At 36.7% G+C, this 23,740-nt stretch overlaps 2 long non-coding RNA genes across 4 annotated transcripts in view; both read left to right on the top strand.

The window, feature by feature from the left end:
* The window catches only part of LOC130541446 (uncharacterized), a 78,019-nt gene that overhangs the window by 6,360 nt on the left and 47,919 nt on the right, over positions 1-23,740 (top strand). The window lies entirely within an intron of this gene.
* LOC117976238 (uncharacterized) lies at positions 97-23,135 on the top strand. Of its 3 annotated transcripts, XR_004666861.3 has the most exons (5): positions 97-227; positions 3,470-3,658; positions 14,420-14,529; positions 20,542-20,700; positions 21,663-22,987. It is a non-coding gene; the product is annotated as an uncharacterized LOC117976238 (long non-coding RNA). The 3 variants fall into 3 exon arrangements; XR_004666862.3 differs by lacking the exon at positions 3,470-3,658 and having other exon boundaries at positions 109-227; positions 21,663-22,986; XR_010112071.1 differs by lacking the exons at positions 97-227; positions 3,470-3,658 and adding an exon at positions 13,525-13,704 and having other exon boundaries at positions 21,663-23,135.

Genomic DNA, 23,740 nt, shown 5'->3' on the forward strand with positions numbered 1-23,740 from the left:
TCCAAACACAAGGCCCTCTATCCCCGGCCTCAGGGTCCGGCTTCCTTCCAGGCTGCCTTCAGCAGTGCCTGACAAACTGCCTAAGGAAACCCTGCCACGCAGACATTCGTTTCCTCTGGCTTGCTTCTACTCTCTCTGTCTCTCTCATTGTTTCTCACTGTTGCTGGTTAATCGCTTCAGGAGCTAAGGGGGGAAATGGCGATGGGGATAAGGGTGGAGATAAACAGGTATTTGGGAAGGAGCTACAAGTCGGTGGCGGAAACGGGAGATCTAAGTGCCTTTGGGGTCCTGTACCTGTGGGGCGGGAGCGGTGCCCTCTGTGGCTCTTAGTGTGCCCTAAAATCCTTGTGTTTTGCTGGGAGTGTGCACAGCGCTGGAGGCCTCCTTCAGATTAACTCAGGAAATGATCAGATTTAGGATTTTGATGATGAAGAAACATTTAAAAGGGGTGGGGTATAATTGATGAAAAGGGAACAGGCATAACCAGGTCTCTCGCAGGCCGGAGCGGCTCTCAGATTTCTTTTGCTTTGGGTTGTTTCCTTTGTGAATAATTACAATATGTAACTTTCCTCCTAAGGGATTTCTTTTTCTTTTTTTCTTACTTTTTTTTTTTTTTTTTTGAGACATAGTTTCGCTCTTGTTGCACAAGCGGGAGTGCAATAGCACGATCTCGGCTCACTGCAACCTCCGCCTCCCGGGTTCAAGCGATTCTCCCGCCTCAGCCTCCCGAGTAGCTGGGATTACAGGCGCCGGCCACCACACCCGGCTAATTTTCTGTATTTTTAGTAGACACGGGGTTTCACCATGTTAGCCAGGCTGGTCTCGAACTCCTGACCTTAGGGGATCCGCCCGCCTCGGCCTTCCAAAGTGTTGGGATTACAAGCGTGAGCCACTGCGCCCGGCCGGGATTTCTTAAAAGTCTCCCCTTTAAATCTGTTTTTCAGAGAAGACATTGTAAAACGTCGGTGCTGGGGGATGGGAAAGCATTTCTTAGGATCCTGCCTGGAGTCCTAATACCGTAATTCGGGTTCTGCCTTGAACACTAACCTGAGATCCCGTTTCCTCATTTGAAATATGGTTGCAAAGATAAAAAGATGCAAGCGTTGTCAAAATACACATAGATAAGGATGATTCAAGAGAGACCTAGTTATACTATTTTTCATGGTTCTCTTTCACTATTTTTGCAGTAAGAACAAAACACCTCATCTTGGCTTACATTTTAAAATACTTTGGCTTTAGTGTGTTGATATTTTTAAACAAAATGAAAGAAAGGAGTAAAGTACAAAATAAAACAAGTCAAGAAAAGTTGAAATGAGTACTTCAGATTTAGTAAGTGATGAAAAGTGAAGGATGTTTGGAATTTCCCATGTAAATCCGAGCTTTTAAAACTTAAAGTGGTTTCTGAAATTTGGGGATGCTGCAGATGCGTCATTTTAAATATGTACTCATTTGTTATAATATTAAACAATCAAAATGCCTGGAGGAGACAGTTACCACCAGTTTCTGAATATAGACTGAATATAGACTACGTACATTCAAGTTATAGATTAACTAGCTCCAAAGTAGACGGGGATCAGTGGCAATCTGGTAGTTAATTCAGTTTCCTAGTTGCAGGCAATCGCCATCTAGTTCATCTAATAACAGTAAACCACCTTGTGTGCCCCATGTTGAATTTTATACATAAATGTTCTTTAGTTCACTCTGGGGGAATTTCAAAAATTATCCGTAATCTTAATAAAGATGTCAATTAGGATATTTTGAAAGGTTTTGCATTGGCCTTTAATGAGAACCAAAGCAAAAGTGACACGTAGTAAAAGATAATAAAATCCGTCTGTATAAAAGTTATAATTTCCAGTTTGCTAGGTTCTAAATCTCCTGTTTGTTGTTTCTGTTGGCTCTCCCTCATGGTGGCTAGTTTCTTCAAATGATGTGTAATATTTAAGTGGGAATTTATCTTCAAAGTTCTCTGTTCTGCAGAAGTCTTCTCTTCCTTGAGTTAAGAAAGTGTCTCTACAGATTGGTTTTATTGGTCCTAAAGTTTCAGTTGTTTTAATCCAGATTTAAGGTAATTTTTTCAGCTTCTACTGTAAATTTGGTTCTTGGGTCCCACCCCCATATATGATATAAGACTCAGGTCTCAGTATTTTTTTAATTGCCTTTATATGTATACAAATTATACACAACTTTATTTCAACAATCTTGTCTTCAAATATGTGAAGGAATCCCAATCCCTAGGATCTATATTTACATAGAATCCCCCTTTCTATATCTCTTTAGCTTTCTTTTAAGTTCTATGATGTATTTTTTGATTATGTAAATAAAAACATGTTATATGTTTTTATGTAAACAAAAAACATAGTAATATTACTCACAGATAGCAAGCCTCCTTACTGCTTTTCCAAAGCAACAGTCTTAAGTTTTTGTGTTTTTTTTTTTTTTTTTTTTAAAGACAGGGTCTCACCCTGTCACCTAGGCTGGAGTGCAGTGGCATGATCTTGGCTCACTGCAACCTCTGTCTCCAGGACTCAAGCGATCCTTCCATGTCTTTGTCTCCAGAGTAGCTGGGGCTATAGGTGCCCACTACCATGCATGGATAATTTTTATATTTTTTTGTGGAGACGAGGTTTGCCATGTTGCTCAGGCTGCTCTCCAACTCCTGAGCTCAAGCGGTCTGCCCAACTGGGCCTCCCACTTGCTGGGATCACAGGCATGAGCCACTGTGCCTGGAGTTTTTCTAACCCTCTGTGATCATATGGTCTGTCTTTTCTAGACTCAGCTTTATTTCAGCAATCTTGTCTTCAAATTATGTGTAGGAATCCCAATCCCCAGGACCTATATCTAGGTAGAGGCCCCCGCTTTCAACATCTTCTTTGCTTTCTTTTAGGCTCTGTGATATATATTTTTTGTTTACATAAATAAGAACATGTTATACAGTATTTAGCATCTTTATGTGTTTATAGAAGGGGACCACCTATGACAATTTAGACAATATCTCCAGTTGATTCTCCATCAGAGCGCCTAGAATATAAAAATGAAGACTAATTGTGTCTGTAGCCTGGTCAAAACAGTAAAATGCTTTCCCAGCACACTTTGAATAAAATCCCAGTTCCTGTATGATCCTACATGATCTCACCCCTGTCTACCTCTCTTATGTGATCATTAGGCTGTCTTTCCCTTTACTCTGCACTCACTATAATCCAGCCAAAATTGGCATTTGTTGGGGTTTTGGAATACACCAGACTCTCTTTTCTACTATCCTCTACTACCTACCCAGGGCTTTCCCAAATGCTGTCCTTTAATTATTATCTTTCCCTTGTCTGGCTGGTTCTTCCTGCTTCTTTACGCTTTGGCCTTAAATATTCACATAGACGTTCTATGACCACCCTATCTAAGTAGCACCCGCCCACTTCTATGTTTTTTATAACTTTTTACAGCACTAATTAAAATTTCTCATCTCTTCTGTCTACAGACTGAGCTCCTTGCTTTACCATCATTTATCCTCGAATGTAAAGTGACCCATCCAATTCCCTTTTTTATACTGCCAGTTGCCTCTCTTCCTTTCCTGTCCCTGCTCCTTTGCCTGACTCTTCATTTCTACCTACGACTTGGGGATATAGGACTGCCTTTCTAACCCTTATGCCTTCCTTACTCAGGATCTGTAAGTAAAAAATCTTTGAATTTACTTCCTATTGTGGTTGTGTATTGAATTTGTGCCTTCCATCTGGAGAACATGGGGCTACCCCAGACCAAGTTTTGCCCTGGAGAAACACAGGTTGGACTCCCAGTGCCAGAGCAGTGGTCAGAAAGGCATTGAGTGGATGTGGGTCAGACAAGAGCCACAAGGGTGTCTGCCAGTATAAAAGAGATCCCCCTGTGAGGGACCCCCTGGTTGTGGGTCAGACAACTAGGATGTCTACCAGGTAAAAGAAGTATCCCATGAAAGGCACTCTGTAAACACCCATATCTAGTTCCCCTTCATTTCCTGTAAGGTCAGGGTTGCTATGGTACTACAACCCCAGTTTAGCTCTGGGCTCTCAAAACAGTAAGTCTTGCACACCTGTCAGATTTACTTTAAAATACGATGCTATTATAAGTAGCGTTATTTTTAATTTCAATTTTTAATTAGTTTGTTATTTATACCTGCTACAGTCTTAATTTTGGTATGCCTTACAAAATTCATATTCTGGAACTTAATCTTCATGTGACAGTATTAAGAGGTGGGGCCTTTAGGAGGTAATTTGATCACGAGGTCAGGGCCCTCATGTATGGGATTAGTCTCCTTATAAAAGAAGCTTGAGGGAGTCAGATTGCCTCTTCCATGTGAATATGGAGCAACAAGATTCCATCTATGAAGCAGAGAGCAAGCCGTTACCAGACACCAAATCTGCCAACACCTTGGTCTTGGACTCCCCAGCCTCTAGAACTGAACAATAAATTTCTGTTGTTTGTAAATTATCTAGTCTAAGGTTTTTTTTATAGTAGCCAAATGAGCTAAGACAATATAGAAATAAAATGGACTCATTGTTGATCTTGTATCCTCTGACCACAATAAACACATATATTAGTTGTAATCGCATTTTTTGGTAGATTTCATTGGATTGTCTACAAAGACAATCATGTCTGCAAATAAACAGTTTTACATCTTTTTTTTTTCTAATCTAGTTGCTTTTTATTTCCTTTTTTGCCTTATTGCACTGGCTAGACCCACCAGTACAATGTTGAATAGAAAAAGCGAGATTGTATACCCTGACTTGATTCTGATCACAAGGGAAAAACATAAAGCCTTTCACCATTAAGCATGATGTTAACTTTAGGTTTTTCATTAATGCCCTTTAACAGCTTATGAAATTCCTTTCTGTTTCTAGTTTTCCGAGAACCTTTCTCAGAATGGATAGTGGATTTTGATGCATGCTTTTTCTGAGTCTATTGAGATGATCATATGATTTTTCTCTTTCATATTGTTAATATAGTCAATTGCATTGAGTGGCCAGTGTTACACTAATCTTGTATTTCTGGGATAAACTCCATTTAGGTATGATATATTATCCTTTTTATATGTTGGGTTTAATTGTTAATATATTTTATTTAGAAATTTTACATATGTTCATGAGGGATATCTGTCTGTAGTTCTGTTTCTTGTAATGTCTTTGTCTGATCTGGGATCAGGGTAATATTCTGACACAATGAGTTGAGAAATAGTCTCTCAAATTTTTTGGCTGACTGTGCTACTGATATTCATTATATACTTGATAGAATTTACCAGTGAAGTCATTTGGAGTTTCCTTTGTGGGAAAGTTTTTAACTTCAAATTTAATAACTTTAATAGATACAGGGCTATTCACATAATCTTCTTGAGTGACTGTGGTGTTTTTTCTCTCAAGATATTTGTCCATTTTATCCAAGTTTTTCAATGTATTGGCATAAAGTTGTTTATAATACTCTTTTATTGCGCAGTAAAGAGTTAACTTAGTGGACTTGGGATGCTCAAACCCTGCACTTGCCCAAGAAAAGACTAGCCTTTGACTGGCTCCTAGGAGATAAGCTCCAAGCTTTTAGAATATCCCACCTAATAAGATCATCTTTATGTACATGGGGCTTTTGGCCTTACCAGATAGTTTATGCTAACAACGTGATTCAGTAAATGGCTGTTTTTGTTTGTTTGTCTTCCTGCGCCATGCTGTATCAGTTTGATGCCTGGAGGGGCTGGAGATTGGGTAGCTAAAGTCAGTTATATGAGTGCTCTCTGCCTATGTGATTGACTCCCAATAAGAATCCTACACGTCAAAGTGAGCTTCCTGGTTAGCAATCAATACTTTGTATGCATTGTCACACATAATTGCTGGGAGAATTAAGTGCTGTCCACACAAATATACTAGGAAAGGACAGCTGTAAGCTCACACCTGATTTCTCCTGGACTCTTCCCTACGTGTCTTTTAATTTTGCTGATTTTAATCTGAATCCTTTCATTGTGATAAACTGTAACTGTGAGTACGACTGCTTTTCTCAGTTCTATGAGTCTTTCTGGCAAATCTTCAAACCTGAGGGTGGCATGGAGACCTCTCATATACTTATCATTCTTTTAATATCTGTAGACTTTGTAGTGATTTCGCTTCTCTACTGATATTGGTAATTTGTGTCTTCTCTCTTTAAAATTTTTTTTGTCACTGTCATTAGAGGTTTATCAGTTTTATTAATTTTTCTCCAAAAAGTTTTTGGTTTTGTTGAACTTTTCTATTGTTTATTGGCTTTCTATTTTATTGATTTCTGTTCTAATCTTTACTGTTGTATTTCTTCCGCTTTCTTTGGATTTCATTTGCTTTTCTTTTCCTAGTTTCTTAGGGTGGAAACTGAGTTCATTAATTTAAAACTTTTCTTCCTTTCTAAATAAGTGCTTAATACAATAAAATTTTCCCTAACTATCACTGTAGCAACATCCCATGAATTTTGATATACTGTGTTTTTATTTTCATTCAATTCAAAATTCCTTTTTATTTCCTCTTGATTTTTTGATTCATGGATTATTTGAGATTTTGTTATTTGGTTTCCAAATATTTTGGAGATTTTCTGGAGAACTTTCTCTTATTGATTCCTATTTTTAGTTCCATGTCATCAAAATTTAATTTGTATAATTTAAATCCTTTTAAATTTATTAAGACTTCTTAAATGTCTCATAATATAGTTTCCCTTTAATTTTTTTTTTTTTTTTTTTTGGAGTTGCGCTCTTGTTGCCCAGGCTAGAGTGCAATGGCATGATCTCAGCTCACCGCAACCTCTGCCTCCCAGGTTCAAGTGATTCTCCTGCCTCAGCCTCCTGAGTAGCTGGGATTACAGGCATGCACCACCATGCCCAGCTAATTTTTGTATTTTTAGTAGAGACGGGGTTTCTCCATGTTGGTCAGGTTGGTCTTGAACCCCCGACCTCAGGTGATCCGCCTGCCTCAGCCTCCCAAGATTAGGTTTTTAAGTCCTCTATAGCCTTACTCATTTTCTGACTCCTTGTACTATTATTTATTGAGAGATGAGAAATATCCTATTATAACTGTAGATTTGTTCATTAATCCTTGCAGTTATCTCAGTTTTGTTTCATGTATCTTGAAACTCTGTTATAATAATAACAGGTGAATAAATGTTTGTGTTTGTATGTCTTCTTGATTCTTAGACTCATTTATCATAATGAAATGATCTTTTTCTTCCCCCTAATTTTGGTCTGAAATCTACTTTATCTGATACTAATATAGCCACTGTAACTTTCTTTTGCTAAATATTAGCCTTGGTATATCTTTTTCCTCTTTCCTTTTTCTAATGACTGTATCTATTTCCTTTATAAACTTATTAGCTATATTCTTTGTTTTGTTATTTTAGTAATTGCTCTAGGGTTTGGTATGTATTTTTAACTTATCATAGTCTATCTTCAGGTAGTATCATACCACATGTACTATAAGAACCTTATAAATATACACCTCTGCTCTTTCTCTCCTGGCCTTTATGCTATTGTTTCATACCTTTCATTTATACGTATGTCTTAAAATCCACACTGCAATGTTATCATTTTTGCTAAAATAGTAAGTTAACTTTTAAACAGATTTAAATAAAAATATATATTTACACATGTAGATAAAATTTCCTGTGTTCTTCACTTCTTTGTGTAGATTCATATTTCCACCAGGCATCATTTTCATTCTACCTGATGGGCTTTTTTTTTTTTTTCTTTTTTAGTATTTCTTGCAGTGTAGGTCTGCTGCTGATTAATTCTTTCAGCTTTCGTCTGTAGGAAAAGTCTTTATTTTGCCTTAGTTTTCGAAAGACATTTCACTAGATATAAAATTCTAGTTTAACTTTTTTTAAAAAATTACTTTATACTCTTCCACTCTTCTAGTTTGCATTGTTTCTGATGAGAAATTTGTATCATCATCACCTTTGCTCCTTCTTACATAATGGGTGTTTTTTCTCTCTCTTTTAAGATTATTACTTTATCACTATTTTTGATCAATTTGAATATGATGTACCATGGTATAGTGTGTAGCTTGCTTGCTTTCTCTTTTTTTTTCTTCTTTTTCTTTCTCTTTCTTTCTGTCTTCCTTTTTTTCTCTCCTTGTCTTTCTTTCCTTTTTTCTTTCTTTCTTTCTTTTTCTCTTCTTTCTTTCATTCTTTCTTTTTGTACTTCGGGTTCTTTGAGATACTTGAATGTCTGGGTTTATAGTTTTCATCAAATTTGAAAGTTTTCTGACCATTATTTCCTTAAAAATATTATTGTTCTCCCTTCCTTTTTCCTCTTCTTTTGGGGCTTCCATTACATGTTAGCTACTTGAAGTTTTCCTGTAGCTCACTGATGGTCATTTCATTTTTAACATCTTTTTCTCTCTCTTTACTTCATTTTGTATAGTTTCTATTGCTACATCTTTAAGTTCACTAATATTTTTAATAATTTTTTCTCTAATGTCTAATCTTTTATTAATTGCATCTAGTATATTTTTTTATTACAGACGTTGTAGTTCTCATCTCAAGATATTCAATTTAGATAGTTTTTATATCTTTGATTATTTAAGGTATTTTTATATCTTTTCAACATATGGAATACAGGAATGACAAATATTAATATCCATGTCTGCTGATTCTAATAACTATGTTAGTTCTAGGTAAGTTTCAATTGATTAATCTTTTTACTCATTATTTTTATTTTCCTACTTCTTTGCATGACTGGCAATCTTTTGTTTGGTTCAAGACATTGTCAGTTTTACCTTGTTGGGTGCTAGCTATTTTTGTTTTCCTATAAATATTTTTGAGCTTTGTTCTGAGATACACTTAAGTTACTTGAAAATAGGCTTATCTTTTTGAGCCTTGATTTTGGAATTTGTGACATAACCAAAGCAATGGTTAGTCAAGGACTAATTATTCGATGATTAGTCAGGGACTAATTATTTCCTGCTACTAATGCAAGAATCTTCTGAATACTCTACCAAATGCTCTGGGAATTGTGAAGGTTTCCAGTCTGATTGATGGGAACAGGCACTATGCCTGGTCTGGTGTTTTTGCATAGTTCTTTCCCTGGTGTTTTATCCCATTTTGTGCTGCCATATCAGAATACTACAGACTGGGTAATTTATAAATAATAGAAATTTATTTCACAGTTCTGGAGGCTGGGAAGTATAAGGTCAAGGTGCCAACAGGTTTGGTGTTGGTAATGGCCTGGTGTTCACTTCCAAGATGGCTGTTAAACATGACGTCCTTTGAAGGGGAGGAACACTGTTCTTCACATGATAGAAGAGTGGAAGGGCCAAGCAAGGGAGAACCCACTCCTGGAAGCCCTTTTATAAAGGCATTAAACCCGCCCATGCAGATGGAGCCCTTGTGACATAATCACCTCTTAAAGGCTGTACCTTCCAAAACCATTTTGTTGGCAATTAAATGTTAACATGTGTTTTGGAAGGGACAAACAGTCAAATCATAGCCTCTGGCTCATGTAGTTTCCTCACTTATATGTGCTGATCACCTTGAGGGAGACTGTCTACTGGTCTCCATGATTCTTCTTCTATGCAGCTCACTCCTTTCTGATACCTCGTCATACAAATTCTAGTTTCCTTGTTCTTTTTGCAGTCTGAGCTTCACCTCCTCAAGTAGGAGTCCTCTAGGATTTGTCCAGTCCCTCCCCTGCCACATGCTTGTGGCCTGAGGACTCTCAAGGCAGTCAACTGGGGAAATCATAGGTCTTGCCTCAATTTTTTTCTCATCTCTTAGAGATCACTGTCCTTGGTTGCCTGATATCCTGTGTCTTGAAAACTATTGTTATTCTATTTGTTTGTTTATTTTGGGTTTAGAAGGAAACATAAATTAAGTCCCTGTTACTTACTCTGTTTTTGTCAAAAGGGCAAGTCCCAGCAAAGTTTCAACTATTATTCCATTTTGTAGATGAGGAAACTGAGGCACCAAGAGATTAAGTTAGTTGTCCAAGCTTTCACAGCTTGTTAGTCATAGAGCTAGAATTCAAATATTAGCTCTTGAATACTTGAGCAGTATAACTTCAGAATTTACAATTTTAACTACTACTATCTACTTTCATATTACTTCTAAGCTTGCTAAGAACTGGGCAAACATTTCATTAAATGTTTATATAGCTCATATGAACAGAATGTGGATGACTAATGGTCCTTAACTCCACATCCCCATGATATTTGCATTTTCAAAAGAATATGCTTATTTATTCAGTATGCTTATTTTTCTATCACATACTATTAAATATATGATAGAAATATGTATTCTAACAAAAATGAGAAATATTTATGAAGTGTAGTAGAAGCTGTTTTTAGTTATTAACTCTCCCAGTTTCCCTCTACCTTGGAATTTTCTGGCTTGGTTTTCCTAAGTTATTCTTAATTTTTGCCAATTTCTCTTAATCCATTCTCAGACTATTACCAATGGATTAAAAGTTTCCCTTTTTTAAACCTTTGTATCCATTCATCAAAGACTGGGAAAATGGTGGTTATTTGTATGTAAATCACTTAAAATGAAGAGCTACAAGTAATTTAACAGCTTGCATTTTCCTTTGGGAAGCATTCAGAGATCTTTTCCATTAGCTTTTGGATTCCAATTTGTTCTTTTTTGTTAGAACTTTTGTCTGTCTCTGAGTGCATAACTATTAGGTAGCCAGGAGAGATATGTGGGAAAGTACTTTTTTTTTTTTTTTTTTTTTTTTTACTGCTGCATTACAGGTAACTAGAAACAGTGCTGGAGATGGTGGCTGAATATTGTTGAATGAATGAGTGGATGGATGGATGAATCAAGCTGGTGGCCAGCTAGAGGAGCCTAAGGGAGACTAGACTAGACTGGGCAAACATACGCTGTAGACAGCATATTCAGACTGAAGTGAATACCCAGCACCCAGGCAATTGAGTCTTGACTATATTGTGTTCTGGCTTTGGGATATGGTTATGTTCTACTTACATTTAAATACAGTTGCATTTTGATTTCATCTAAAATAAGGAAATCATACTGACGACTCAGAAGATACGAGAAAATTGAATTTCTCCTGTCTTTTACTTATGCTGTCTTCACTGGAACATTTCAAATATGTATTTCAATGAAGAGGCAATTCCATTTAAGTGAACTAGTATTTCAAGCATTTTTAAAAAACAAAAACACATAAAAAGGATTAACTAGAACTGCCAGGCAAAATAGCCCTCCTGTTTAATAGTTTCCATCAGTCCTCAGTTTAATTACCACATTATTCTGCCAGCTTTCTCCAGAAATAATTGACTGAATGAAGTCATTTCATTTGATATTTACAAACACTAGACTTGTAAAGGGGGTATCTGTCAATTCCCCCTTGGCTTGGAAATGACTAAGGCTGACCAGGCAGTACACAACTGCTATTTTGGGCTCAGCATATTTTCATAGTCACCAACTCAGTAAGATGATGGGAAGGAAAGAGAGGCAGGTAAAACTTTTGGCATTTGTGCTCAGTTTTCTAATTTTGTAATTTTTGCTGTGAAAAAATGAGGGAGTAAAACCCTGATTTGCTCTAAGACACAAACAGGTTGGAAGTGATGTTTTTGTGTGTGGTTGTTAGAATATCCTGTTAAATTCTGAATAGTCTAGAAGGAATCTGCAAAGCTTTGGGTAGCTATAGTGAAAGCTTAAACTGGCTTATCAATCATGATAAAAATGAATTACAAAGGTCAGTCTGTTAATGTTATTGATTTAATGTTCTGGAATCAAGTGTTCTTCATTTAGATTAAATAATAAAATATTATTTTGAAGGCATAATGTCAAATGGATAGGAGATAAGATGAAGATTAGGCTGGAAATTATTTTATCTCAGGCAGCCAACAGGAAATTTCAAAAGACAAGGCTAATATAAGTGAAGTTTTTAAAGAATTGAAGTAGAACACCAAATCGCGGCACTATAGATTCAGGTTTATAAGTGTCAGTCACTACTACATAGAAAAAAATGATTCAGAAGCTTCTGGTGGTCTTCAGAAGGAATTGCAGTAATATTTACAATGTGATGTTTTCATAGTGACTATTTATAGTCTTAAAATATTGAAGGGTGGGGAGATTGGAAGAAAGACTATTTTGGGTAAGGTGCTAATTTAAGAAAACAACAGAATAGTAGAAGTGATAAACATCTTAAGAGGCATATAAGAAGTGAGATGGGCCAGGTGCGGTGGCTTTTGACTGTAATCCCAGTACTTTGGGAGGCCAAGGCAGGCAATCAACTGAGGTGAGGAGTTCGATACCAGCCTGGCCAACACGGCAAAACCCCATCTCTACTAAAATTAGCCGGGCATGGCAGCGCATGCCTGTAGTACCAGCTAATTGGGAGGCTGAGGCAGGAGAATCGCTTGAACTGGGAGGTGGATGTTGCAGTGAGCCGAGATTGTGCCACTGCATTCTAGCCTGGGCGGCAGAGTGAGACCCTGTCTCAAAAAAAAAAGAGATGGTTGAAGCTAATATAATTATGAAGAGTATGGAAAGAATGAACTCAGATTTATTTCTTATTCGAATCTACATTTCAGCTACACAGGAGTATGAAATCTCTTAAAGAAGAGCCTGAGTAATCCAGAGTATATTTTCATCCATAATATCATCAATAATTTCAGTTCAGTCATCTCAGTGACAACTTAGACATTTGGTGAAAACTCATTTTCATTTTATATGGTAGCAGCAGGTTGTGCAGGACATGAAGGCTATACAGTTTTGTGAGGCCTCCTTAAGTAAAAAGTAAATGCAGCACTGTAAATATACACTGAGTTATTGGGACTAGGAAGCCTGATGAGAGGCCCACAAGCTTGAGCTTTAGTAGCTTCAGGTCAGTCTGCTTCTGGTTAACAAATTCAATTTCATTTATATAGAGTGAAAAGATTCATTGTAAGTAAAGCGTAACTAGAATATGAATGTGGTGGAAAGAGGAGTAGATTGGGATTTAAGACCTGTGTTCTAGCCTAGGTTGACTCATTCATTTTCATTGCTCATTTACTGAATGCAGCATTGTAAAAGGTATTATGGAAGTGGCTGTGAATACAGTGAATACAAAGGTCCGTGCTTCTGGAATAAAGCACTCCATGCCCAATCTGAATTTAGGAAATAGTGTACACTCTACCCTTCTTAGTGACACACTATAGGCTTCGGCATATTAATGGCTCTGAGGGGTTTTACTGTTAATAAAAACAAACACATCATAAACACACAAGGTTTAACTTCATTTATTCCAGTTTTTAGGTTCTTTTCTTTTTTGATTTGTATAACACATACTGACATCACCTAGAAGACATTTTGGAAAATGCTGTTATAAGAAATTTTCTCACTCTGCTTTCTTGACGATTATACCTGTTCTTAGGTTTTCCTCTTTGGTCAAGTAGAAACTCTTGTCAGGTAATGGAATCCATATTCCCAGCAGTGTATTTGAGACAGACCTGTATACTTTGGACTCAGCCAGCAGTTCTTATTAAATGATACCACCCATCAAGCAGATATTGGCTGTGTGGGGTGTGATAGGTGCTTAACTGGGATGTAGGGACTGGCTTTTCACAACCCAGGCTTATTCTTCCTGATTCCTGGGAAGACTTTCCTTTAAGCATTCTTCAGTCGTCTTAAATGAGCTTTCTGCGTTAGTGGTGTTGCCTTCTGTGCTTGTTTATAGAGGTTACTACACTTGGCATGTGGATACCACCCAAGCAGCCTGTGCAGGGGTTGGAGGCTCAAGCAAAAGTAAGATTCTACTCCTTCTTCAGAGTATTTCTGAATGTGGAGGCTGCCTGAAAGAAGGCCTCTTGCCAAATATGGCTTGGAATTTAAACTTAATGCCAGTCATCACACCTTTTTTAGGGTAATTACCACTTAACCAAACATTTCTGAGTTCCTTATAAATTGGCCCCCTCAGTCATTTAACCATTTTAGTAGCTCTTCTCTGAACTCGGTCCAAGTTTTCCACAATTCTGGTAACAAGGGACTCTGCAGGGAATTCCATGTCCAGGTGCGGCAACCTTGCCAGGGCATTTGGTGGAGGGGGGCGAGGGAACAAGAGAAAGATGACAATCATCTAATATCCCTTAGGCTCTCATAAATGTATGGCAGCTTTCCAAATAACAGAGTTGAGCTCACAGTAAATGAGTAGGTGAGTAGACTGGAAATGGCTCCTTCTTTCGTTTAGGTGAAAGAAAAGCCAATGGCCACTGGCCTGCAAACAAGTAGTGATGGTGTGTGTGTGAATTTGAAGAAATCCTTCACTTTTAGGATTAACATTATAGCCGTACTTAATGGTAGGAAATCATTCTAAAGCAAAGGTTGAGAGGTTCTTAACAGGGATATTCCAAGGAAAGGCAATGGCCTAATCCAATGTTACCATTGCCCTTTATTCATCATTGGCGCTGTTTTTATGTAAATAAGGTCAGGAAAGTCTTGTCTATTATTTTTGTTTTTTCAGTATTTGATGAGTCTGAATGAAAATCTGATGAAACAGATGTTACTTGAAGCTGAGTGACTTTCTCAGGGTCAAGCAAATAAGTAAATGGAGGAGCCAGAATTATACCCCAGGTATGTATAGTTTCAAGCCCTGTACTTTTTACTTGACTGTAAACAAACAAAGCAAACAAAACAAAAATATTCCTGCTCGTACATCCTGTGTCTAACACTGGTTCAAAAAGTGAAATGTTAACATTTATTGGCAAGTCTTTTTTTTTTTTTTTCTTAACTTAGTTACTGTCTTACTGTGTCCACATTTAAAAAAAAATTGTGGTCATTAGCTTACCTTTTTTTTTTTTTTTTGATAACTCCCTTTTATACCAAAAAATAAGATTCCAAAGACATCAGCATCTGGTACTCAGGTGAAAGTACATTATGTCTGTTTGTTGGGGTTCTGGGTGACCCTAACAAGGATACTGGTAAAAGATTAAGATTTAAGTTCAAAATCAATAATAAATTCTTGAAAAATATCGGGTACTTTTATTTGTTGATGTTTGGGACATTAAAACAAATATTTAACATCTGATTCCAAAGCTAATTAAATATATGTATAATGGACCACCCTACAAAATACATTAATAAGTTACTTATGCATGGAGCTATGTATCTTTGTGGCCACTAATGTTTAAACCATATTTAAAATGCATAAATATTGTTATAAAACAAAACTAGGCAAGGAGAACCATACCAGAAGGAGTATAATAGTTAACAACAAATATGCTTATGGTTGTAGTATTTTAAAGATACTTTTTGTAATTATGAGAGTTTAAGATTTCAACTGAAATGCAATTATTTCCCACAACCTAGAAAATTACTTGATACTAAGATTCTCAATTCACCATTGCTGGCATGGGATCACATGGCTAGTACTGCTGGAATTGGGCTTTTGTTCTAAGCTCCTTGCTCTATCATAGATTTCTCCCTGATCATCACGGGATGATTGTTTCCTTAACAATAATCCTGTAATCAAGTGAGGCTTTTCAGGGAGTCGAATGCTAATATCAAACTCAGAATTCTTCTTTTCTTCTCTGGTCTAACAACTGTTTGTGCCAGCCTTATCCCACTGTAAAGGTTGAGTTCTGTAGATCCGTATCTACTTTGAACACAGCTGGACTCTCAGATAGTTTGGTCTTTGGGGGCTGATATACCTAAAATAACTATGAATAGTTAAATCTGACCACGTGTGATATGGCAGTTGCCTTTTAATTTTAATGGAATATTTTAGAGCATTTTTATGGAAAAGCTCTTAAAGTTCTTTTTTTCACTACCTTAATGAAAGGGGAAAATGTGTTGCTGTAGCTGTTATTTTTTATAATAAATTTAAAGGAGTTCCTACAAATCTTAACAAGTAAAATCAAATATTTAATGCTTTTGGCAAAATGCCTTTATAAGATTTCCAGAACAAAATAAAATGTTCTGTAGTTAAACTTCTTTGAATAAATTAGACTGAATTTCTAAGGGTACTTACATCATGTATCAATATTTTCAAGTTAATTTGATATAAGGAATCATCAAACAGCATCATTACAGTAGTTACTGTTGCAACTGAAAAGACTTATGCTCACATTTTAAACCAGAACAAAAAGCTAGATTCACAAATATGAATATTCCAGATAGAAACCCAATTGTTTTGCTGTTTTTTTAAACACCACATTTCTTTGATATATGCAAATCAGGATAGCCTCTAATACTAGCTGTTGATATGGGCTACGATTATAAAAGATATTGTGGGCATTCTAACTCTGAGACTTTGTGAAGGCTGGTTCTTTTAGACTAGGGGCAGTGATGTGCTGGTAACGTTTAATAAAAACCTCTCCAGAAAGAAAACAAAAAATTTGATTGTTGGTTTCCATAGTGTAAACGTGAATTGTGGAGTTAAGAAGAGATATGTACAATCACCCCTTACCAGCTGATGCCAATGGCATCAACCAGCTCCAGGAGACTACTGAAGAGGAATGACTTTATATTTGTTAAACATGCAATATGGGAGCAATCAGTTATAAAGGCCCAAATTTAACAGGAAAAAATGTTTAACTGAGTACTCTGGGCATAGACCTTCTGAGACAGTTTTGACAAGATTTAGTCACCTTATCAAATGGAGCATTTTGAAAAAATGCCTAGTCATAAACTTAAGTAGCTGTAGAATCAGTGGCTTGACAAAATGAATAGAAATAGAAAAAATTAAAGGGGTAACTTTATGTTTCTTGTTATTCATAAAGAATTTTTACCATTGCTTTGCTCTGAATGAGGTTTGAGTTGGATCCTTGAAAATCATCATCATTTGTATGATAGTTCTGGGAAAGATGTTTTCCAGGAAAAGTATTTTATTAAAATAATTGTAAATAATATTTATTTTGACAGTTTCTGTTCTTCTGTATTATCTCATTGAATCTGCACAACAACTTTCTTATTATCTGTCCCATTTTTCAGATGAGGAAACTGAGGAACAAATAATTTAAGTAACTTAAATTCCACATCTAGTAATTGGGTTAACCCAGACAGTCTGACTCAAGGGTTTGTGCTGTTAGTCAATACACATTTTTTTTTTTTTTTTTTTTTTTTTTTTTGAGATGGAGTCTCGCTCTGTCACCCAGGCTGGAGGCAGTGGCACGATCTCTGCTCACTGCAAGCTCTGCCACCTCCCGGGTTCACGCCATTCTGCCTCAGCCTCCCGAGTAGCTGGGACTACAGGCGCCTGCCACCATGCCCGGCTAATTTTTTTGTATTTTTCGTAGAGATGGGGTTTCACTGTGTTAGCCAGGATGGTCTCGATCTCCTGACCTCGTGATCCATCCACCTCGGCCTCCCAAAGTGCTGGGATTACAGGCGTGAGCCACGGCACCTGGCCAGTCAATACACTCTTATGCCTCAAATATATTTTTTTAAAGAAACCTAGTCATTACTATAGTTAGCCAATGATTTCATATATTTTAATGTTCTTTACAGTAATTGAAATTATGTAAGATTCTTTCAACATATGTGGATAAGAGACATATTCAGAGGGGTGGACAGTTTGTAAAGGGCACACATTTTAAGGTTAGAATAGTTCTGGGCCAGATAATCTTTAGATTACATTAACAAAATGGAGATTAAATAGTAATGTGGCTAAACTATACTTTGCCTTTAGTTAATAGAAATCATCTGTCAAGAAACTATAAATTTGTACTCTTTATATTGCTGCTTAGGCCAGAAAGAATTTAAGGTGCCTTAAAAATACACAGGCACAAATATATATATATATATTATATATATATATGTATATATACACACGTAAATATATATGCATATGTGTGCAACTATATTATATATATGAAAATAAAGAAATGTAATTTAAGGGAAAATAAGACTAGGAAAAAGAAAACATGGCAGAGAATGAGGGTAGTACACAAACACTATGTTTCTAGGTCTCATATACTTTCTAGAGCTGGATCATAATTTTGCCCTGAATCTTTTCAGAACCAAAACAGAGGGGGGAAATGATATGCAGTGTCATATATATATATATATATATATACACACACATACATACATATATACATATATATACACATACATACATATATATACATATATATGTATATATGTATGTATGTGTATATATATATATTAAAAGTACTTAAGCATAGAAGTTTCTCCCATAAGTGATAATAAAGGTTATATTATGAAATTTAGTAAGCAATGCCCTCAACATATTTAGAGTACAATGCCTGTTTTGCCATTTAAAAAAAATATATAGAGACTGATTGATTAGCATAATTCTATGGCCAAACAGAATGGTCAAATACTGCAGTCCAGGTATGCAAGTAGCAATGGCTTTGTCTGGCTACCTAATGCTAAAATGGATGGGTAGACAGATAATTATGTGCTACACTTGATGGCATATACTTTTAGTCTGGGAATTAATTTCTACTTTTTAATCTGACAGGCTTTTGTTAAAGATTCCAAAAGAAAGATCTTTTTGATTAAAATTGTGGAGCACCTAGAGTTAGCGAGGTATTAGCATGTAATGTAAAAAGAAACAAACTCAAATTGGATAATTTGAGAAAAATTTAATGAAGGGACCATTTACAAAGGTGTGGGCTATGTTAAAGGAAATTAACAAGGAATGATAGCAGCTGCTAGGAACCATGACCACCAAGGCCACAGGAACAAGGAAAGGAAGTGGTAACCAGAATCCAAGAACTTGGTGGCTGTTGCTTCCTGAAGTTGTAGTTGTAGAAGGTACCTTGACAGGAGCTGTGGCCCTCTGTAGAGAAAGTCAGCCACTGCTATCCTGTGGCCTGCCAGGGAGGGAGCTGGAGGAATAAATACCTCATCCTTTTTCTCTTCCTACCTACTTACTCCTGCTGGTGCCTCCCACTAGCCTAACCCAACAGGAAGTCAGAGGGCAAAGCGCCTGATTGAGGTAGCTCATAGAAGTCAGCCTCGCAGGGCACAAAACAGAAAAAAGAAAGATTGTGAATTTATCTGGATGGGCAAATGGAGATTACCTAGCACAATGTATACATTTCTTCATTTTCTTAAAAAAATTTATTTGGAGGAAATTTTAAAAAATAAACAGAAGTACAGGAAATAAAACATAAACCTGTATTGCCAGCACACAGAATATAAACAACTATTAACATTTTTCCCCAATCCCAGCCTCTGGCAACCACTAATTTGATTATTGTTGCTGTAGTTTTGAACTCCCACCAGGAATATATGAGAGTTCTAGTTGCTCCACATCTTTGTCAGCACTTGGTATTATCATTAAAAAGAAATTTAGGCATTTAATAGGTGTATAGTTGTATCTCATTGTGATTTTAATTTGCATTTCCCTAATGGCATCTAATGTTGAGCATCTTTTCATGTGTTTATTTGCCATCTGTATCATTTCTTTGGTGACATGTCTATTCAAATCTTTTTGCCCATTTTTATGCTGGATTGTATATTTTCTTATTATTGAGTTTTGAGGGTTCACTTTTACTTCACAAAAAAGTTACTGACCATCCTTCTTTGAACAAAGTTCAAAGCATGGGCAGGGGCAAGACATATGGGGTACCTACCTCAAGCATTATAACTTTGTAAGCAACAGATGGAGCTTTAGCTATGGAGAAACCTTCAGGGGCCTGAGAGGTCAATAACACCTAAACAATTTGTTTCCAGAGTGAGCCCATTAGGACAGAATTAAAAACAAATAATTCTTTAAGGATAGTATCTTATTCTCTTCGGGCTACTGAAACAAAATACTATAGCCTGGGTGGCTTAAATAACTAACATTTATTCTCACAGTTCTGAAGGTTGGAAGACTGAGATCAGGGTGCCTGTATGGTTGGGATCTTAATAAGCGCCCTCTTCCTGGTTTACAGATGGCTGTCTTCTCCTAGTGTACTCACATGGCAGAGAGAAAGAGAGAGAATCTCCTGTCTCCTGTCTCTTCTTATAAGGGCACTAATCTCATGATTTATTACTCCCAAAGGCCCCCTCTCCAAATCCTATCACACTGAGGACTGGAGTTACAACATATGAGTTTTGGTGGTGGGGGGGTGGGTGGGGGGCACTGAAACATTCAGCCCATAGCAGGTGGCCTTACATTATCTTTTAGATGGCTTCTAGCCAGGCCCTAAAACAACTGTCACAATGGAAGTGAGACGAATAAGTCTCTCCTGGAAAAACATGTCATCCACCCTTTTCCTTTTCTCTCCAAATACATACCACTTTCCCACCGCCATCTAAAATATTCTAATTTACATTTTATTGAAATTTGTACCAAGGCTTTTGTTAATGAACCATTTTCTATTATGAAGGGGCCTTAAAAGGGATGTGATGTACAAAGTACCAAAGCATAGGTCAAATTATTTTTTGACTACGTACCAAACCAGGAAAATTGTATATTTTTAAACAGAAGAAAAAAGAAGAGGAGGAGAAGAGAGGATGAGTTAAGAGGAGAAAATAAACATTTCAAAATCTTATTTCAGTGGTACTTAAAGGATCTCTGTTACTTTCAGAAACTTTTGAGACAGCTTAGGTATTATTTATTTATTTATTTATTTAGTAGCCTGAAGCAACTTTCCTGTCAATGACCTATCTAACCTCTGTCACTAGAAAGCTATGTGCTGGCAAACTGGCCTCTACAGTTCAAGGTTGGAGAACCCCAGCCAATGCCCCGAGGGTGGGACAGAACCTAGGCGCCAAGCAGTATCCTCAGGCTGCAATTTGCTGGACACACAGAGTCCTGTTCTGCAACCTCCCCCTACGTTGTGGGTGAGTGGAACCCATTAACATTTAAAAATATTTGCAGAAATCAGAGGGGGGAAAAGGTATTTCTGGAGGGCCAGTACTCAGTGCACTTTCATGCGTGCCAAAGTTTGCTGGCATGGGTCAGGCTTTGATAGAGAACATCTGGGCGACTGCTGCTGCAGCATGTAGATGGGGCGGAGGGCAGGGAACAAAGGGGGCCTGTGAGAGAATGTTCAAGTGGGGGAAATGCTCTCCACGAAGGAGGCCTTACTTAATGTCTATTCCATGCTCAGCTAGGGGAGGGGAATGAGGAGAGGAATGGAAGGTTTTGCCCTCATGTGGCCTCAATAATGAACACTGGAGACTGAGTGGCAGCATAGAACTGGCTGGTTGGGCTACAGAGACCCTTATTTCCACCACTAGACAGACATGCATCTTAGGGTGAAGATGCAGCCAACAGCAGTCACCACCACCAGTGGCATCCTAATGCTGCTGCTTCTCCTAGAGCCTCTTTGTTGGAACCCAAGGGAACAGAAGACGGATTGGGGAGGATGGAGGATTCTATTTTCAGTGGACACAGATTTGTCATTGTTTCCCCTACTGCCAATTCCATTCATATAAACAAGATTGCATATTTTGAATAGGTATATTTCAAACACAAAAGTGCTTTTATTAACTGAAAGTTAAAGTCAGACTGTTGGAAATTTATCATTTATGAGTAGGATTTTGTATCGGATTCTTATTTATGTATGTCTTACCTTACTCAGTATCCACGTATATGTAAGAAAAGCCATCTTTAGACATTTATCAAATCATACCAATGCTGATGTATGATGGGAACCACTGTAGTTCTTTATAAGAATGAATAAACTAGTACCCCCTTTACTCAGATAATGATTGTGTTATAAGCTAGCCTGTGTTCTCACAAACATGATGTATATATTTCATTTATAATATCTTTCCTTACCTCTTCCCTTTCCTCCCAGCTCATTGCTTACCTTCTGACTCAGCTCTGAAAAACTAGCTCCACATTTTTAATGCTGCCAAGAGCTCCGTTCTCTGTGGATTCATCTAAGACAACAGATATTAACACTAGGATTGTGATGGCAGTGGAGTCAGTACCAACTGACCTAAGTATTCCTAGCCTGTGGAATCTTTAGACTCACTTAATTCATTCAACATATACTTATTAAGTGCCTACTGTGTCATGAACTTCAGGGATATGAAATTCTGCAAGATAGTCTCTGCTTTTCAGTACCAGGAGCTCCAGATATTATACTTGATGTTTCAAATAGTGGATTCTGGGTTGCTTGAAAATCAGTAGGCAGCCTTTTTGTCATTAAATTTCCTTTATTGCTCTGATGCATTTTATTTTATAGTGACTCTGACTACTTCAGATTGTTCACAATATTTTAAAACTTACGTTATTAAGATTGCTCAATTCTGCTATTCAAAAACTGTTAGTAAAATGATAAGGTTACCTTATGGCTTTGAATTTTAGGTGCTTTGGTATCCATGATACATATGTGTATATATAGTCATGCACCGTGCCACGACGTTGCAGTCAACTACAGACCACATGTATGATAGTGCTCTCATGAGATTATAATGCCATATTTTTACTGTCCTTTTTCTATGTTTAGATATATTTAGATATACAAATAATTACCATTGTGTTACAGTTGCCTACAGTATTCAATACAGTCACATGTTGTACAGATTTATAGCCTAAAAGCAATAGGCTATACCATATAGCCTAGGTGTGTAGTAGGCTATACCACTGTTTAAGTCCACTCTATGATGTTCACAAAACAACAAAGCCATCTAATGACATATTTCTGAGAATGTATCCCCATTGCTAAGCAGCTCCTGATTGTGTGTGTGTATATATACATGTGTGTGTGTATATGTGTTCCAAAATCAATTTTATAATTAATATTGGTCCTAAGTTCAGAATTCATTTCAGCTGTTTATGTTAAGAATTACATTTTGCTAGATCATATGGTAGTTTTATTTTTACTTTTTAATTTTACTTTCTCATAATGGCTATACTAAGTTAAATTCCTGCCAACTGTGTGTAACAGTTCTCCTTTCTCTGTATCCTTACCAGTGTTTGTTCTTTTTGTCTCTTTGATAGTAGCCATTCTAACTGGGATAAGTTGATATTTCCCAATGGTTTTGATATGCATTTCCCTGATGATTAGTGATGCTGAACATTTTTTCATATACCTGTTGGTCATTTATATGTCTTCTGATCCAATAATCCCACTACCAGGTATATATCCAAAGGAAAATAAATCTGAATGTTTAAAAAAGATCTGCTTTCCCATATTTATTGCAGCACTATTCATGATAGCCAAAATATGAAATGAACTTATGTGTCCATCAGTAGATCAATGGATAAAGAAAATGTGGCATATGTACAATGGAATCCCATTTAGCCATAAAAATGAACAAAATTGTGCCATTTGCAGCAACGTGCATGAGCTTGGAGGACATTATGTTAAGTGAAATAAGCCAGGCATGGAAAGATAAATACTGTACATTCTCACTTATATCTAGAGGCTTAAAAAGTTGATAAGAAGTCTGGAGTAGAATAGTCATTACTTAGAGGGGGAGAAGGGTAAGGGGGTGGGAAGATAGAAAGAGGTTGGTTAACATGCAAAAACTAGATAGGAGCAATATAGTTCACAGCGCTGTAGGGTGACATAACAACAACTTGTTCTATACTTTCAAATAGTAAGAGAGAAGATTTTGGATGTTCCCAACACAAATGATACATGTTTGAGATGATGGATATGCTAATTACCTCAATTTGGTCATTATACATTGTATACATATGTTGAAGTATCACACTGTACCCCATAAATGTATACAATTATCTGTCAATTAAAATAATAATTTTTTAAAAGAAAAAAATTACATTTTCCCGCTAGTACTTTCACATTCCTAATTATTATTTTTTAATATATTAAGACATTACTTTTAAATTGTTCAAAGACTTTCCCTTTTCCTTTCCCTCCTTTCCACAAGCAGTAAACCAGATCTATCTGAATGACAAATT

Source organism: Pan paniscus, chromosome 1 (assembly GCF_029289425.2).
Source record: "Pan paniscus chromosome 1, NHGRI_mPanPan1-v2.0_pri, whole genome shotgun sequence".
NCBI classification, from domain to species: Eukaryota; Metazoa; Chordata; class Mammalia; order Primates; family Hominidae; genus Pan; species Pan paniscus.